The sequence below is a fragment of the Rhinichthys klamathensis genome, unplaced genomic scaffold (genome assembly GCF_029890125.1).
Source record: "Rhinichthys klamathensis goyatoka isolate OS25496 unplaced genomic scaffold, OSU_Roscu_1.1 h1tg001175l_1, whole genome shotgun sequence".
NCBI classification, from domain to species: Eukaryota; Metazoa; Chordata; class Actinopteri; order Cypriniformes; family Leuciscidae; genus Rhinichthys; species Rhinichthys klamathensis.
In genome coordinates this window covers 1-20,303 of record NW_026607374.1, presented here as the reverse complement: position 1 = coordinate 20,303, position 20,303 = coordinate 1, and positions in this window count along the sequence as shown.

Sequence of the window (20,303 nt, the reverse complement as noted above, 5' to 3'; positions counted from 1 at the left end):
TGCTTAAATAAGGACGTCAGCACTGTGAGTAAAAGATGGATGCTGTACCTTTGTGTGTTCATTTCCTTTAATCTCCGAGGCTTGCCGCTGTGGATTAAAAACCAGGAGGACTGGAAGTGTTTGATAGACTGTAGACCTCCCAAAGCCTGACAGGGAAGAGTGTTTGGCAGAAATGTGTTGCCTAAGCGCAACTGTAGCCTGGGAAGTAGAATAGAGAATGAGAAGCCATAAGAATGTTTGTGTTTTTTTTCTTCTTCTTTTATCGTATAGTAATGGAAATAATGTCTAAGACTTTGCATCTTATGTATCGAAAACACCGCAGTCGCACAGATCCAGATTGAATTCTACGTTCTGTGTGTGTGTGATGTAGAAACCTCTGCTGTGGATTTTATTATTTTCACTTTCCGTGGTGGTGTTAAATTGCGTTACTATCTCCAAGGCAATAAAGGAGTGAGCGCTCTTGAATCCTGACAGGATTTACTTGGAAGAGACGAGGGGATGTAAATTGAGAGATAGTTATTGGCGCAGAAAATCTTCTTCTCAGCCAAGATGGCGTAAACGTGATGGAGAGCTGTGAGTCTCTGAGCTCAGCTCAGGATCAAAAGTGATGTGAAGACATGCCAATATTGACGATTCTGACTGGTTAACTATTTAGTCCACAGAGATTTAATTTGTCTTTAAACTGACAAGAGAGATTGAGTGAAAAGCAAGCTGTATCGTAATGCAACCTGTTTACTAAAAGTCAACACTTGGTAAATGGCAATGCTTCGGTGAAAACCATCAGAAAACGAAAAACAGCCAAATTCTAGGGACTCTACTCATTGTCTATACTGTACTTAAAGGGACAGTTCACCTAAAAAGTAAATTTGTCATCACCCTCATGTTGTTACAACCTAGTTCACTTTTGTTCTGTTGTACACAAAAAAAGATATTTAGCTCTTTTTTCATACATTGAAAGAGTATTGTTCAAGATTTCCATTAGGCCTAAATAACACATTATTTTAAGTCTGTTTCTTATCAGAACACTTGAAATATAGTCGCTCGAACTTGTTCTATTATACTTTTATGGGCTTTTTTGTCCTTTTTGGAGCTTGACCAATCCATTTCCCATTCATTTTCATTATATGGAAAAGAGCAGCTTAGTCATTCTGCATAAATCATCTTTTGCATTCTACTATAGAAAGAAAGTCAAATGGGTTTGGAATGTGACATAAGAGGTAGCGAAATGCATTGTCATTTTGCATGAATGTCCTTGTTTGTGTCTTCCAGTGTTGAGAAAAAAAGATTCCTTCTCAAAGCGACATGTCGGCCGTTGTATTGACAGTGCTTGTCAGATACGGTCATTGTTTTCAAGGTCATACAAGCATGTTTGCCCTATCCAACACTGTATTATAAATGTTAAGACAATTAGTGGGAGTCTGTGTAATTAATTAATTATCTAATTAATGTCGTTACAAAGGTAATTAAATGATAAAGGCCCATTTTTGACACCCAGGTTATCCTTTGTCACAGTAGATAAGCTGTTCCATTGTTATTGCCTATACTGTAGAGAGGTGATGCCAGAAATGCTATTCAATATTTAAGGGTGCACATTTATATGACAACTGAGGTGAAATGATATGGAAGGACCATACATATACACAAACACACACACACAAACACACACACACACAAATATGACTGGCAAATTCTATTGCACAGAGCTTTAAAGACCTGGGGCATGTGGGCATTTTGGGAGCACATCGCGCCTCTGACAGATTCATCTTAGTGCTGGTTGAGAGGCACTAGGGGGAAATGCATGAAAAGTGATTATGCTGATGTTGCTTGGAGCTCCATATTTCATATCCTGCAGATCAATAAGACACGAGGCAATATGTTTCTCTGAAAATGTGGCCTTGGAGCCTGCATGGGGTTCGCTGACCATACTGACCTGCAAACATGACTGGATCAGAACACAAGGACCTGTGTGAGCATGATATGCCTGATAACATGAAGCAATTTGTGCTGTTTTTAGCTTCAAACATGGTTTTATTTGTATTTTTTTGTGTTTTGAACACCATTTTAAAACACTTTCATATAGTTCATGTTTAAAAGGATTCAGCTGTTGACCTCGGACAGCAGCATCCATTACATTAATCAATAGCAAGTGGATAAGCCAGTCACTTTCACATGGTGTTGAATATGCTCAGAATATCAGTTACAGGGTTTACGGTTTCAAAACACTGCAGTCTACTCTCTTGCTGTTTGTGATCTCTACATAGTGTGGGTTGCACTGAAGGGTAACACTGCTACTGTGATCTGTACTTGACCTGTATGGTTTGTTCTGAATAAAAAAATGAAAGGAGGTTTCTGTAAATAACCAATGCTTCTGGTTTTTATGCCCAAAGTGCATCTCTCACTCTTTATTGGATGGGTGGATAGATAGATAGATGGATGGATGGATGGATAGGTGGGTGGATGGATGGATGGATAGATAGATAGATAGATAGATAGATAGATAGATAGATAGATAGATAGATAGATAGATTAGATAGATAGATAGATAGATAGATAGATAGATAGATAGATAGATAGATGGATGGGTAGATGGATGGGTAGATGGATGGGTAGATGGATGGATGGATGGATGGATAGATAGATAGATAGATAGATGGATGGATGGATGGATGGATAGGTAGGTAGGTAGATAGATAGATGGGTAGATAGTAGGGGTGTCACAATTCTCCAAATCCTCGATTCGATTAAATTTTTTATTCTAAGGTCACGGTTCGATTTATTCTAAGGTCACGGTTCGATTCGATTCTCGATTTTTACATTTATTTTTTTAAAGCCGAAACCGGCCAATCAGGATGCTCTCTGTCTTACATGCGCTTCATGAGGCACATACGCAAGATCTCTCGCTCTTTCCCGTGCGCGCGCTATACGGTTTGGAGCACAGTTTTTTGCACGCTCTTGCTCGCTCGCTCACTCTAGATTCCGGGAGATTTTAACTAATTTGCGGGCATCAGGGAGCCGCTATCAATATGCGGGAGACTCCAGGAACTTCCGCGAGACTTGGGATGTCTGCAAAGTAAACTGTGGCTTTTTTGAAGCGCGATTGTTGTCAACATAACTCACTGTTCAAGTTCTGTCGATGGGTCTCCTGCATCTGCAGTTGCCATGCTATCTTTTGAGAGGAGGTTGACCATAGACTCGCAGCTTTTCAACACGCGTGTTTTTTTCCCGTTTGGCACGCCGACCGGACGTGACATGGGGGCGTGGCAGCATCAGCGATTCCATTTTTTTATTCGATCGATTCGATTTTTTTTAAATTTCGATCGATTCGATTTTTTTAAAATTTCGATCGATTCGATTTTTTTAAAATTTCGATCGATTTCGATTTAAGATCGAAATCGTGACACCCTTAGTAGATAGATATGGGTAGATAGATACAGTAGATAGATAGATGGGTAGATAGATATGGGTAGATAGATACAGTAGATAGATAGATGGATAGATGGATGAATAGATGGATAGATGAGTCGATAGATGGATAGATAGATATTGGTAGATAGATGGATGGATGGATAGATAGATGCGTCGATGGATAGATGGGTATAGATAGATAGATAGATGGATTGATAGATGGATGGATGGATGGTAGATGGATGGGTAGGTAGATAGATTGGATGGATGGATGGATGGATGGATGGTAGATGGATGGGTAGGTAGATAGATACGATGGATGGATGGATGGATGGATGGATAGATGGATAGATGGATAGATGGATAGATAGATAGATGAGTTTAATACATTATTCATTACTTAGTTTATTAGATAAAATAGACAGAATTCTAAACTACTCTAAAGTCCTCATTTGGAGTTGCGTGCAGTTCTTAAACAACCATTAGCTTCACACTCACTCAGACTGTGATAAGATGTCGCAGAACCCCGGCAGATAAGCAAATGATGTGAGGAAGTTCTTCACAACAGGTGGATTAAGTGGAGAGAGGGGATGAAGAAGGGATGATGCAGGATAAGTACTGCGGAAGGAGATGAAAGAGGCCCATTTGAAGTGTCAGCGAGACATCAGAGCAGACCTGGGAGAATTGTTAAACTGCCTTTATTTTACCAAGTGCCCCCCTTCTCTCTTTCTCTCTCTCTCTCTCTCTCTCTCTCTCTCTCTCTCTCTCTCTCTCTCTCTCTCTCTCTCTCTCTCTCTCTCTCTCTCTCCTCTCTCTCTCTCTCTCTCTCTCTCTCTCTCTCTCTCTCTCTCTTCTCTCTCTCTCTCTCTCTCTCTCTCTCTCTCTCTCTCTCTCTCTCTCTCTCTCTCTCTCTCTCTCTCTCTCTCTCTCTCTCTCGCTGTGTGTGTGGAGCACATCTATCAGGAGCACAAGTTGATGAGCAGAGTGTGTTTGAGAGAAAGGAAGTGCTGAAGAAAGAGAGGGAGTGAGTCGAGCGACACTGTTGTCTTTGAAGTCGAGAGCTCGACTTCAAGGTGGTACGGAGTGAATCCTGATGGTGTCAATGCCACTCTGGGTAAAGGAAAAGAGGGCAGCCCAGTTATTTATTAACAGTCTTTTTTGCATTTCTATAGCTGCTTCTCTACATATGCCAAAAGGGATTATGCTAATGGAGCACAGTCCATTAGAATAGAGGAAGTCTTGGTAGTTAGCCGAGAAAAAGAACGCGTGAGAGATGCTGTTTTTAGCAGTCTGCTCAGCAGCAGAGAGCTTCACTATCAGCATGACTCTCCCTAGCTCTATACACCATCAGATGGCACTATAGGATCAATTTGAGAGTGGCTTCTGCAGCTCTCTGCATGAGGACAGAGAGAGAGCCAGCACTGTGGAGAGACCGACAAGAACAGATGAATGATAAAACCTATAAGCTCTCTGCAGCAAAAAATCTTGTAAGAAGAATGCGTTCACTCTGTTTGTGTGCTTTTGATCCGGCGAGGTCTTGCCTCGTGGATTCTGCTCTCTCTTTAGGGAAAGCCTGTATGTCATACGGTGCAGTCAATTCATAAAGCGGGGAAATGTATGTTTGCAGACTGGGGCTGAAATCGTTACTTGTATAAGATGTTACGGAGCTGAGTTATTTTTTTTGTTGAATATTTGGATGTTGCTGGTTTAGTGTCAGACTACTTTTTTAAACATTGACCGGTGTGTTTGCTGCTTTTCTTTTTTTATCATGTCAGTTGAGTTTACTTTTTAATTTATTAAATGTAACTTATTTTAACCCCTTAACTGTCAACCCATAGATGTGAAAATCCAAAGTTAAATGGTTGTAATTCATGCATGCTTTGGAAAACAATCTCTTTGTTGAAGTTGGTTTCTTTTTCTCTTTTTAAAGAAGATACTCAGCAGATTATTGATACTGATAGTGAACGCACTTAAAAAAATGTAAGTGTAAAAAAGTTTAAATTTACTGTAAAGCAAATGTACTGTACTAAACATTTTTTTTTTTATTCAAAATATATATTTTACAAAATGATGTTTACTCTAAACATGCTATAAAATCAAAGCCATATGTCTAACCAAGTCGTCTTCCAAATTTGAAGTTCATATCACAAAAATATATTTTTGTGAAATTGAAGGTTTTGTTTAGGCGCTGTACCAAAAATAGCCACCGGGTGACACCCACTTTCCTTTTGTATTTTTTTTTTTTTTTGATGCGTCACAAAATCACTTCTATCACAAAACAGTCACAAATATGGAACCTTTAGTCTCAGACCTTTCCAACAATATGTGTTTTGTCAAGATTAGAAAAAGTTTTGATTATAACCATTCGTTTTTGAACAGATTATCTCAGTAATTAGACATGTAGTAATGATTTACTTGTGACCGTGTCAGCGTGAACTTGCCCTAGTTCGAATTCTCGATGTGCTCTGCTCTTTGGCTGCTTTTAGCCTGCACTATCCTTCCTTTACACCCACAAATGCACATTTAGGCCATAAACCCACTCCATAAATACATAATTCAGGAGCTACAACTCTGCGCAAGAGGCCTGTGAGAGGAGCTCTCGTCTGAGGCAGGTCCTCTGCTCCAACCCGAGCTGCGGGCTCACACACTATTCAGCTCACTCTTCTCTGAAAGTGAGATATGAGGTACAGACAAATTCACATCACATACCAATGTCTGCAATGATCATACCTTTCACACCAGTTATTTTCTGTACCAATTTTCTATCAGTGCTCTGCTATTTAGTAGCTTTACTTGAAATCATGGGTGTAGCATCCATTATAACCACTTTTAGAAATTAGTAGAAAAAATAATAATTGAACTTTTTTCCCACCCACTTTTTGGGCAATAAGCATCATATTTTAAGTTTAATTTGACTAGATTTGCATTGTGATGTAAGAAACAGAATAACCAAGAACGTTTATTTCAGTACATTTCCTGATTAAATTCAATTCCGTTTATGAATCAATTATGAATCATTCCAAAATAATTGAATTGGACTAGATTGGATGAAATACATTGTCAGAACAAATATATACACCCCTACTAATAAGACTAGAGCCCACTTACCTGCTTTTAAGAAAATTGGTTATTGATTAGAGTTACAGTTGGGCAAATTATACATCACCTAATTAATAATCTGGGGCTAAGCTGATTAGGTTTATGATTTATATGTTTAATAATAATAATAATAATAAGCTGTGAAAGATTTGACATGCTATATTCAGCTATTTGAAGAAAGCCCAAAAAAACGAAATGGAGAATTTGGATGCCACCGTTCATAATACGTAAATTGGTTCGCTAATATTTCCATTACGCTGTAGCGCGAGATCCCCTGCGTAATTAGAACCCCTGATACTGCCAAGATGTTCAGTTGCTGTTTTGCTCTTCACCATGCATATTTAATTCAGGACCTCTTTTGTGAATTTGTGCGTCTTGCCACAAATGCTTCAGATGAATATTGCATGGTGAGCTGTACTTCCATCTCTGCTCTGCTGCATTGAATGTGAACCACACCAAAATGTTTTACTCAACCCCAAATTACTCATTACAAAGATAATAAACCTAATCTCATCGCATTCTGTCTGTGAAATTATGTATTGATTTACTCTAAATGCCCGCATTCAGCCCTAGTCAGTAAAAATTGCTCATTCTCCATGCATGTTGACTGGGTCATGTGGGCCAGCGCCGGCTGATCTGAGCCATACCCAGTGCTAATAGAGGAATCAAACAGAAGACAGCCGTATTTGAAAAGGTTTTATGCAAACACAGGTCCTGGTTGTACTTGTTCCAAGCAGAGGAAAAAGGGAGCACCTAATAACCCCTACCTCGTTTTTTTTTTCCCTCTTCCGTTTTCCTTTGGGTAATAAGAGAAGAGAAATGGTGGTAAAATGTCAGAAATATCATGAGGAATAGAAGATCTGAAGCATTGCTTAATGAAAACCTCTGGCCAGTGGCGCTGTGAGGCAGAGAGAGCTGCCTGTGTGGTCGGGCTCAGAGCAGTAATTTCTCACCAGGCATGCAACGCATTCCATTACGCGCGGCCACCGCGCGACGCACACACCGTAATGCTGGAGGAGAGTGAAAATAAAGCTAGTGAAGCACCCATAACAACACTTTTCTTACTCTCTATTGTTGTCTGGAGGCAAAAAGAACACAAAGATTAATGTACGGGATCTATGTGGCTGAGATTGTTGCGAACAAAAGGCCCCCCTGAGCCAAGTGTGAACCATCAGTAGAAATCAGGATCATTGGAATGACCACTCGGAACAGGGAGCCAATTAACCTGGGCCTCGAAACCATCCCCATGGAGCTCCGCTCGTTCCTGGTGTCCCATAACCATCTTAAACTGCCTAAAAACGTGGCGCCTATCTTGTAATTCCATTAGAGGGACAGTTGACCCAAAAATTGTAATTCCTTTGTCATTCTTTTACGACTTTGTTCTGTGGACCAGAGAAGAAGATATTTTAAGGAGTGTTTCAGCTGTTTTGGCCCATACAATGAAAGTCAATGTGGTCCAAACCGACATTGGACATTGGACTTTGATTGCATGATCCAAAAAAGCACAGATGCACATTTTTCAAAATATCTTCTTTTGTGTTTCACTGCAGGAAGAAAGTCTTACAGGTTTGGAATGAGGGTGAGTAAATGATGAGTGTTTTCATTTTTGGGTGAACTGTCCCTTAAAGGTCTGGAATGAATCGATTTACCACAGGCCTCCAATTTCATTAACACAACAAAATGCCTACATTTCTGGTCTTGGCAGCGTACAAACTTCTTAGTGCTTTGCTGGTTACCTAGCGTAATGCTCAGGGTCAAGGTTCACAAGAGGCCAGCAATGGTTCCGGCTCCAGCAGCCGCACTCTCGTTTAAGTGCCAGCACACGTCTCTCCTCGAAAGTAACCACTTTTTCAATTACTCTGCCATCAGCTAGCTGTGTTGCAGATAATGGCAGGGTCTATAGCCTAGGCTAGCAACTAAATGTCAACTAAACAGAGACTGTGTGCTATCTGCAGTTAAACAACTCTGCCAAAAACCAGACACTTGTGTAATACAATATCGCTTGAGACGATAGTGGAGATTTTCATCCTTCCCTAGGGTTCGCTTTCTCGCTGAAGCTACTCTGCAAATGCAAAGCATGACTATGAGCACTAGTGATTACGGTCATTTACGTAACACGTAGTCGCTGTTTTCGTTTTCGCATGTGGAGCGCTGCCTTTTGTGGCAGCCCCTCAAAAGGGCACATGTTGCAATCCATTTAGCTTCTCTTCAGGTGGAAAAATCCCTGAGGATGAGACTGCCAAACCGAGCGTTCATCCTCACTCCGAGAAGTTGTTTTGTTGGGTGAACAGAAGTAAATGCATCTTCAACAACAAAACCCGTTTATTGTCTTACACTATTCAGCAGCGCAAGCCTCGAGAAAAGGTCTTTTTGTGTGTTTTCTTCGCTTACTGATTACCAACGCCACCCTCGGGATGTTAGTGAACTTCACGTAATTACTTCTCGCAAGTCGCTCTGCGCCGAATCAAAGTTCTCTCCGCTTCCGTCTCAAACCTTTGAAAATAGGTGGTCTCCAAACAATGTCAGGCGAAAGTCCATTTTTTAAATAATATGCAACGTCACTCTCTTGCATCAGCAGGTACGGAGCGTCGTGATGAACAGTTTAATCCATGCTGCTGTGGCCTGTTTCTCCACACCCATTATTTTATTCCTCTGCAAATGAGCATGGACAGGAGGGTAATGAATTCTCCCCTCCAGTGAAATGGGAGGATTTTCTATTTGCCAGACACTTCCTTCCCCTTTAACTCTTTCATCTGATGGAGAGTGGACTTTCGGTGGTGGGTGGAGGGGGTGAGCGCCTGACTGATGGTGGGCCACAGCAGACAATCAGAGAAGAGCGAGAACCATCTGTCTCTACCGAGATGAGACGGGCCCGCCAGCTGCAGTGTAAAACATAGCCCATATAAGCAGCGGTCCAAGCCCTAAAATTGGAATCGAGGCGCACTTTTGAAAACTGTATTGCATTGCATCAGGCAATACAGCCAAAATCAATATACCCCCAGTGCTGGAATTGGGCTCGAGCGACAATCACCAGCACCGCAGTCAGAAAGACATTTTCAGACAATGCCTTTTTCACGTTTCGCAATCAGTCTAGCAGGAACGGGAATGGGTGGCCGAAGCCAAGTAAAGCATTTTCCAATCTTGTCTGGCATTCAGCTTCAGTCAACGACCAACAAGCCCCGTCTGAACGGCTACAAGTTGACTTACAACTCAACACCATTTATAGTCTACAGCGCCGAAAACCTGTAGTCCCTACCTTCCATCTCAAGGTGCTACTTGTGGAGGACTATATATATGGTCTCTATACAATAGTAATTTAGATCATGCGATTGTGGAATTGCTGTCAATATAAAGGAATGGGGCTTGTGTACGTTTGGGCTGATGCCGTGCACCTGAGCTCCATCAGTGGCGTAGATGAGAAGGGAGCATTAGTTTCCCAGCGGTGGCGGCGGAGCCAGGGGCCCTCGGCGGGTTTCTCCGCCTCTGCTTTTATTAGAGAAAAGTTGTAGAGCACTGCAGCAGTGCAGCATGACTGTGGCAACTCATTCCACTCCTGCAGTCTCCTGGGAAGTCAGTCGGCAATGGGTTCCAAACAGGGATTTTTCTTTCTGTCCTACTGCAGATCCTCCCATGGTTTAAAACAATTTGTTTTTATGAATCATTCCTGTCCTCTGTGTGTTTGAATGTACACAGATGCAGCCGAGCTGGTGCTAAAATAAAGAAATGAGGTAATTTTACTGTGTAAAGCAAACGGTTAACACTAGATGAAAATGCTACTTGATTTGATCATTTATGCATGTATATATGTCCTTACAAGTTCTATTCTGTTCTGTCATAAAATGACATCATATTTATTTATGTGAAATTAATGGATTTTATATTATTATTATTAATCATTTTTAAACTAATTAACTAAACTTATGTTAATTTACCATTGTCTATAGAGCTGGATGTTGGTGGCTGATATAATGGTGATATACTTAACTGATAATACAAAAAAAACGTAACATACACCAAAATTTAACTATGCAATATTTATGCAAAGTTACAGTTAAAAAGAACAAATAACTATTATTATTTATTGACAAGGCTGTCAGCAGATTTTGGAACAGACACACTAACACTTCTGTTCTTATGCCAAATTAAACTCCAGGAACACAACATGTTGCCTACTATTCATAAAAAGCAGCCAGTGCTGATCATCTTAAAGTGACCGAATTTTTAACAATTAATTGGTCTGTAATTTGCTTGCACCACACTGAATGTGCTTTTAAAAATAGAGCTATTATTCGAGATATGCAGGCAGGTCACAGGCTGTTTTTGTGAATAGTAGGCAACATGTTGTGTTCCAAGTTTAATGTGTCTCCTTCCATGCATGATGCTGCATTGAATGACCGAATATCCGCTGCTATATAGCGTGACAGGTCAATCAGTATTGCTCTGGACTGCGAGGGGGCGTGTGTTTGTGTCTGAAGTTTCAGAAACTTGAAATTACACAACTCCACAATACATGATTTATGCGGGGCTTGTTGTTTATCAACAGTCAGTTGTGTTAAATAGTATTAAAAAAAACTGCCCTCTGTGCAGTGTGATCAATTAATGGGCCTTCAGTCAAGTGTCCTCATTATTTGAAGTTGTTTATTGCTGTAAAGCTGCTTTGAAACAATCTGCATTCTATAAAGTACTATATAAATAAAGGCGACTTGACTTAAAAGTAACATCATCTCCATATTTACTATGCAGCTTCCTCTTTATATTATGAATGAATGATACAATCAACTTTTACTTCTGAAATGACTTTCCTTTTCCGCTGACATGGTTAAGGCTGTGTTGGCAAATGTTACCCTGTAGCCAAATAGATACGGGATTTAGCCAACGTTTTAGTGAACTCACAATCAGTCTGGCTCATTTCTGGTTTCTTTCGAAAATACACTACCGTTTAAAAGTTTGCGGTCAATTATTTTTATTAATAATTTTATTTTTAATTTAACAAGGATGTGTCGAATTGATCAAAAGTCACAGTAAAGCCTTTAAATTTTCAAATAAAAATACTGTTATTTTGAACTTTCTATTCATCTAAGAATGTATCACGGTTTCCACAAAAATATTAAGCAGCACAGCTGTTTTCAACATTGATAATAATAAGAAGTGTTTCTTGAGCAGCAAATCAGCATATTATAATGATCTCTGAAGGATCATGTGACACTCAAAACTCACCAACCCCAAACTTTCAAATGGTCCCTTCATACATTACTTAAGTAAAATGGGTAGATAACATTTTAAAAATCAGTATTTAGTGTATATGAGAAATAAACTTCCTCTGGATGCAGTCCTGACAACGGAGAGTTTGGAGGAGAGGCAGTAAAACTGCAGGTCATGCTGAATGAGGGGAAATGGCAGTAAAAGGGTGTGCATGCATATATATATATATATATATATATATATATATATATATATATATATATATATATATATATATGCGACCCATTTCACTTGAAGCGTTGATGTATTTTCATCCAGGAGGGGGCAGCAGGTAGCTGTGCTGACGGACTCCTCGGCAGGATGCAGTTAATTAGTTTTTTCTCCCTTATTTCTGCTCTTAGACCAGTCATTTGGGAATGCCATTTTCTACATCACAGTATCATGAAGATCAGCAATTATGCTGAAGCAGTGAAATCTTTTTTTGGGTAACTTTTTTTTTTTAATTCTTCCTCGTTCATTTTTTATACAGGCTTATTCCCCTTGAAGTGAACTTGTTATAGATGCTCTAGTTGCTGTGGTAAGACAGCAGATTATTAAAGGATACATTATTGAATAAGGCCAGAATTTCAAGAGTGCTAGAATCTTTTAACTTTTTCATTTTAAAAGGGGAAAGGCATTCATCCAGAGAGTCTCTCTGCTTAATATCCAGTTTTTGGGGTGAATAAGCTTTCTAACCGCGTATTTAGACCCGTATTATGAGTCCACAAAGTATTTCTTCCGGCATTGCTTCATCTGCATATTTCCAACACCCCAGCTTTGGATCGTAGCCAACCGAATACATTAGAATAAGAAAATATTACAAGTATTGATTTATCATTAATAAATCTAGGCTGATGTATTGATTGCAACATTGGGTGCCTTCCAGATTAACAATATGTTTTACAGCCAGGGCAGCAGAAGAAATGAGATCACACTGGCATGATTAATGAAGTAAATTCGCTTAAGGAGACAGCATGAAACAGTTCGAAGTTCTGTGTTTGAATGCAGCCTTCAATGATTCTGCCTAAATATGCAACACTTCCACACCAAAAATTAGAGTGGAGTGAAGTGTTTTTTATGAGCCGGGTTTGTTTATACAAGATGGCTTGAAGAAGGTTCTGGTGTGCTTTGGTGGAGATTAGAGTCGTTGTATATTTACCGCTAAATGACCATGCAAGTCAAATAAGAGCTTTTGAAGAGTCTCTTGAAACTACAAGCCAAACCATTTATGGATTATAGAGACTGAATGTGCTAATGAATATTGTAACCTACTGGTTTACCATCCATAGTGAATAGAGAAGAGCCATTTGAGTGTGTGTGAAATACATAACAGTGAAGCCTGAAGGAAAACAACTGTGTATGAATAGATCTGGAAAGCACTAATGTGCAGAAATCACATTAATGCACTATATGGGCTGTGGCGTGTTCCTCCGTTAACCAAATATTACATCGCGTTACGTAGGCGAGTTTTTAAACGACTTGCATTTGACCTCCAGAGTTCCTCCGAAACGCTAAGATTAAATCAATGTGCGCTGAAACTGGCTGCTGGTAGAACTGATGCCCTCAGCCTATACTTGAAGAAAAACTGCTGCATGCACAATTTTTTTTTGGACAGGGAGAGAATGAGCCATTGGGAATGAAAGAAGTAAATTTAGAGCCGGCTGTTGAATTTTCCACTAGAAAAATTTCAATAAGCAATCTATTTTTTCCATCATAGCAACCTTTGTTGAATCTGGTGATGTTAGGTTAAGGCAGACACATTGAGAATACTCAGGGGGAAAGCACTGATGTAATTTAGTGTACCAAAAGCAGAATATTAATAATGATATATTGCTATACAGCTGCCGAGAAAATACGCTTTTGTATAAAATGTATTTATAATATTTATTTATTTATTTTTCCCAATGAACTCAAAATTTTAAGGCTACCAGGTTACTTACTTTAAGTTAAAACCAACAATATTTTGTTTACTGTATAGGGGCAAATTTTCTGCTGAGCCATATCTAATTAGTTTAATGTTTTTGCTGATAATCAATATCGTATTGATCCAACTCGCATCAGCAAAGTAATAATCGTATGTGTTTGATATTGACGCATTCACAGCAGAAGAATTACACACAATATTATCATTCACTGATAATGAATGCATCATTTGTTTTTTTCCCCTTCCCATAACATTTGCTTCCTTTGAAGATTAGACTAGTAATTATTCTATCATCGTGACAAATGAAAAATATCCTCCAATCTTCCTTCAATTCAATTAATCTGTGCTTTATTTCCTGCCTGGGTATTTGTAAGCATGAGCAGTACCCAACCATGCAGTAAATTCATTGATGTTCTTCTCTAGTTTACGACTGAACATTATGTAAATGTTCATTTTTGAATAATTCAAGCTGGGAGTCATTTGCATAGAGGAGCAGGATTGGAGGCCATTTGTTGAGGGAGGCAGGTGGAGGGGTTGAGTGATGTGTCACCTAAATGCATGTGACCTTTCCAGTTCAACCTGGTTTCTTTGTTGCTTTTGGGGTTTAGGGTCCTTGTAGCGAGCAACACAAATCACACAAGATCTCGTACTACAATCTGGACAAAGACAGCCCAGTTTGCAGATATAAACCCAGTGGTGTACAGTAACAGTATGCTTTGGCAGCGGAGCTAAATGTCGCTAATTTCTTATTTTGGACTGGGGGCGTTGGTTTTACAAGGTGTTTTCAGTTGCGTTATGAGAGAATATTGTTTGAGAGTGCTGCGCATATGGCTTTCATTTAGACCAAATGTAGCCGAAGTAAAAGAGCAAAGACTGCCTTTTTCAATTTCCTTGAATGTCATAAAAAGCCTTTTGTCATCCATTTTTATCTTTTAGAAGAAGAATCTTGCTCCATTTAACAACATTAAATTTAAACTCGCCATTATCAAACCTCATAAATGGGAATTCACTGAGAAGGTAGAATCCCAGTTTGATGTCCTCTAGCGTGACCCTGGGCTCTGACGGGTTACAGCAGTGATAATGTGAACAATTTAAAGGTATAGTTCATCCAAAGATGACAATTCTGGCATTATTTATTCCTTACTCCTTCCAAACCATATGCGGCTATTGTTTTTTTCTGTGAAACACAACATTTTGAAAGGTCTTTGTGAGTCCATGCGAGTAGAGATCATACTAGCATCATAATGGCAGATCAAAAGGCATAATAAAAGTAGTTCATATAATTCTATATTCCGATTTATTTGAAGCCTTTCACATTTTCAGTAGGTGTTCCTCACACATGGCTTCAGAAGCTTGTGAGTTAGATTAACTACTTTTAAAATAGTTTAAAAATGAGTTTTCCTTAATGTGGGTTTGGTTTTATGATATATGCCATTCAGTGTTTAACGCAAAATCTCAATGAAATGTACAAATTGCTGCAGAGGGATCAAATTGATTGCTGTCCTGATTAAATTGCCCTCTGTCTTGACTGTCACTGATTGTCATTGTGTCGCGTTTTGAACCAGGAAGGCTATTAGTAACTCCAGAGCAGCTCTTTATTAGAGCCAAGTGTTTTCTTCCTCATAATTGCAAACATGCAGGTTTCTTTTCATTTGGCAGAAGTGGCTGGATCTTGATGTAACAGTTCCATCCAATCACACTTTTAGTTCTGCTGTACTATATACACATACATGCATACATACATACATACAGTATAGTCGCTGTTTAGATATAAATAGGTGAATGCTTAAGAGTCTATAATTGGATCATTATTGTAGTAATTATTATGTTTTTAGCATGTTATATGTTTGGCAACTGTTCTTCTAACCGTAATTGATGGAGTGTGTATCTTTTCATTTCTTAAAACCATGTAGGAAAACACATCGTTGCCATATTCCAGGATGACAATGTCAAGTTTTATCAGGGTTAAAATTGTGAAAGAATGGTTGGGAGGGAGCATGAAGAATCATTTTCAAACATGATTTGGGACCTCAAAAGTCTTTACCAAAATTTGCATGCCAGAGCAAAACAAAGAAAGAAAAAAAAAAAAAACTTGCAACACAGTGCCACAGCTATAAAATAAATGGACCATATTTTCATCCTTAAAAGACTTAAATAGGTGAAATATAAGTTGTTATATTTAAAAAAATCTTTAGTCTAGTTAATTTGCCCACTTGTTTTGATGCACCAGATGGCACTCAATAAACGGTAAAGCATTTCTTGCAGACTTGCTTTATTGCACCCGCGCTCAACTCATTGGGCATAACCGACAACCTCAGATGCTTGTTGTTGTTTTTTCTGTCTTCTTCGTTCCTCGGCACATATCTGGAGTGTGTAGTGCCTTCACCAGTTAATCCAGCTCCTTACAGAGAACATTACCTTTTTATGTCCCAGTGTTAAACTGTATAAAGTATCCCTCGGGCTACATCCGATCACTCTCACCATGATAAGAGCTAACGGAGTGTATCAATTGCTCATGAGTTCCCATTCTCCACGAAATAAGGAGAGGCAGCGGGATGTGGATTCTGAACCCGGCAGCACTTTCACAAATGAAGGCTCAGTCCCTGCGCCTCTAATCAATTACCTGATATTTTCTCCTCTTTACGGTATCTCGCTCGCCATTTAGCTCACTAAGAGACAGGTTTGCAGCAAAGCTTATTGTGGGGGAGGATTCTATAACTCTCTTCTCAGTGCGCTAATGGAGGAGGAAGAGGCAGGGGGTGAAGTCGGAGGCTTGACCGAGCAATGCCAACGGGTGCTGCATGCCTGCAATGGATCTATCATTGCACCGATGCGTCGGTTTGCTGTAGCAAGCGTGTACTTTGATAAACAAGAGTTTTGTAAACGAGGGCTTAGCTCCTTACCCAAAATAGACGCATCTTTTTTTCTTGTTCCTTTTTCTATAGCATAACCTAGTAAGCTACCTCGCTGATCGATTAACATGATACTTATTAGCATAAAATACAAAAGCACACATGAATGTTAGGTACACTTATTCATTTTAATTACATTGAACCTTGATCCTTCTCAGTTTTAAGTGAAATGTACAGTACATTCATTTATAAGTGACATTCTGTCATCTCATCCTCCATACATACATTATAGGATTGTCTTCTTTGCAAAGGATACATGGAATGCTGGCTTTAAGTTTTTAGAGGCAACATAATTATAACTTCAAGGGATGCACGATATACCTGTACTGTTTTGGTTATTGGCCAATTTTAAATGTTTTTTAATCATTTTATTTAATCGTTTAATCATTCATCTTTGATTTGCAGGTCAATATTGGACTGTGCTGCTCATTTAACTTTTTTTTACATTTTTCCATCATCGACTGCTCTTTCATAGTTAATCATTAAACAGCGCTATTTTAGTATTATGTGTATACTATTATAGTATTTATAAAAATAAAGACTAATTCAAAAAAAAATATTTTAATTTTACTTTAAGTTTTAGTAATTTAAAATTTTAGTTGTGCACTTTTGTCATTTTTATTCTTTTTTTAATATATTTCTATTTAGTTTTAATGTGTTTTTGTTTTAGCTTTAGTAATTTTTGGTACTTATTTATTTCAAGGTAAAAAGTCTACATATTTAATTTTCATTTAAGTTTTTCATCTAATATTTTTATTTTTATTTCTTTATTTCAATTTTAATAGTTTTAATTTTAGTCAACAAAACCAAAGCTGTCTTTAAAAGCACAAATAATTTAATAACAATGTTAAATGTCATTTTTATGTGTACCAAATTATCTCAAAACAAATATTTTTTTATACTGTATATCGTAATGTTTTTAGTGTTTATTATTCAACATGCAAATAATTTCATGTCTCGGCCAGAATTTCAATATCGGTGCCTTCCTAATGGCTTCCTTTTGAAACAACAGCCTTGTTACATACCGTATATTGCCTTAAGATGCTTCTTCTGTAGGCACTCAGCTCACACATTTTTTCTCTCTTCCTTATCCTCACACGTCATGTTGGTTCTGCATTGTTCTCTCCTTTTTGGGACTGCAACTTGTAAAGTATGATTATGACGTTCTGCTTTTATCTAATAGAAAGTGAATGCTTTTCTATATCAGTTGTGCTTCTCGCACATTATTTAGCACCAAAGTCAGACACCAAATTGGCCACTAATCCAGCAAACGGACTAGCGGGAACAGTTTGGTCAGCCAGACGACCCTCTCGGCCAGGGATATCGCTCTCATCAGTCGTGAAATTGTACCTACACCCTGGTCTATTAATGGGAATTGATTGGTGTTTGCCTGAAAAGATCGAGAGCTAGCCTCACCTGTTCTCTGATCTTATCGGCCATGAAATGAAAAAATCCACTCATCCCAGAATTAAATGCAGCATCAGATTTTTTTTCTGCCTTGTCCTCTTAAATTAAACTTCAGAACCTCCGCTTGGCAGTTCCTTTTAAGTCATTTGAACTAAGGCAAGGACAAAAGAAGGAAGTTTTTTTTTGTGTGAATTACAAATCTGTGAAAGGAGAATTTGTGCATTCTGTGAGAAAATAATACTTCATGTAAACCCATGAGCACAAATAATATTATGTTGCTCCTTAAAAGGATGCTCTTCCTTCATTGTCACTTTCTGGGACACTATTGGTTCTTAAAACGACCTTTTCTGGGCTCAAAAACATGCTTTTAGGGTGACTTGATACTGTAGGTTCTCCTGCAACTCTTGCATTAAGGGATTCAGTCATGCTGGCTTCCTGTTCTGCACTTTTTCCCCATGGAAATCTCTCCCTCCTGTGCTAGTTACAGAGCCGGCCACATTCTCTCTGCTTCGTCCACTGCTATAAACTAGGCTTTGGGAGAAAATAGAAGACGTATTAGTATGTATGAAGTGTGTAAATGAAGACATGGCGGCGTGTGCATATTGCAGACGTAAGGGAGTTTTGAGGGATTTCTCCACGCTCCAGTCCACTTCAGCCGCATATTGTAGCCTCATCAATAAATTATATATTAATGCTTCCTTCTTCTATGCTAATCTGGGGCCAAAAGCCACATGCTCAATCCGGAGGTGCTAGGAAGCATGAAAATAAACTGAAATAGAATCTAGAAGTGCTACAAGCTTTGATCCTTTCCATGAAGTGATGTCACAATCATGCTGTTGTGTTTATCGGGAAAAAGAATTACATAAATATGGCTGTTCAGATATTCTAACTAAATGTGTCTGTTTCAAATGCAAAAACTGATAAGCATTTAAATACATCAGAGTTGTATGCTTTATACTAAGGTTTTTTTGTGTGTGTGTCTAATATACCGCATAGCTTGCTGCAAAAAAAATCAGCAAAAGGGCAAAACAAATCATATTTTGCCTTTTTGTTGCGTTGTGAATGAGTTTGAGTTTGTAGTCTGTATTGAATGTAATGAAAGAAAGTCATTTTGTGCTGCAAAAAAAATAGTGAAAAGAAATGGCTGTTGTCTTGAGTTGTTCTGCAGGCTGCAACACAAAATGACAGCAGGATCATTTTGGTACAGCAGGATCCACAAACAAATTACTCTTATAACCGATTCTTTTTAGTGAATCAAAAACATGCAGCGGGACCAGTGTATCCTGATTTGCGAAGAAGTGATTTTTATGGGCTGATTTATTTCAATGAGTTAAAAACATGCTACATTCTAGTCCTACAAACAAAAACATTTTGAACAAACTTTTGAGCAGATTTTTTTTAGTTAATCAAACACATTCTGCAGGAAGTGTGTAGTCCAATTTATGAACAAATGACTCTTATGAACTGATTCATTTTATGAATTGTTACTGGTTTGAATCAGTCTGACAAATTCTTAATTGAACTGAATATATAATGGTGTGTGTGTGTGTGTGTGTGTGTGTGTGTGTGTGTGTGTGTGTGTGTGTGTGTGTGTGTGTGTGTGTGTGTGTGTGTGTGTGTGTGTGTGTGTGTGTGTGTGTGTGTGTGTGTGTGTGTGTGTGTGTCAAAAAAAAAAAAATTCAAATAAGCATTTGAAATACAATATACCTTTTCTCCGGTCTTGTTTTAGTTTCAGAGGGAAATAAAAGTGTGTGTCAAAAAAAAAAAAATTCAAATAAGCATTTGAAATACAATATACCTTTTCTCCGGTCTTGTTTTAGTTTCAGAGGGAAATAAAATTAATCAAATAAAATAAGCACACCAAGCAAGGTGTTGACATTTAGATGCAAGTGCCTTTTCACATAAATATCCATATTCAAAACTAATAGTATATTTCAGGAAACACACTAATGCCTATACGTCTTTTACATTTGCGTATACATTTCACTGAAAGATATATTAATGTGGCAGTTTAATTAGGCAGACCTACAGAGATATTGATTATTCACTAGCCCGGGGTAAAGTTTTCCTTCTCTTCGTAGTCATTTATCGATCTCTCTGTGGGGAAGATTGACAGTCACTGTGCCTGAATATCAAGTGCCCCACACCATACTGAAAGCTGACAGTTTTAGATTCTCCACAGGCTTACTTGCACTCTCTCCATCACCCAGCCCCCAATATCTCTGTATATCTCACTTCCCCTGTGTGCTATTGATAAAAATATGGCAGTCCTTATTAAAATGATGCATTACGTATAGTGAAATTTTTTCATGGAC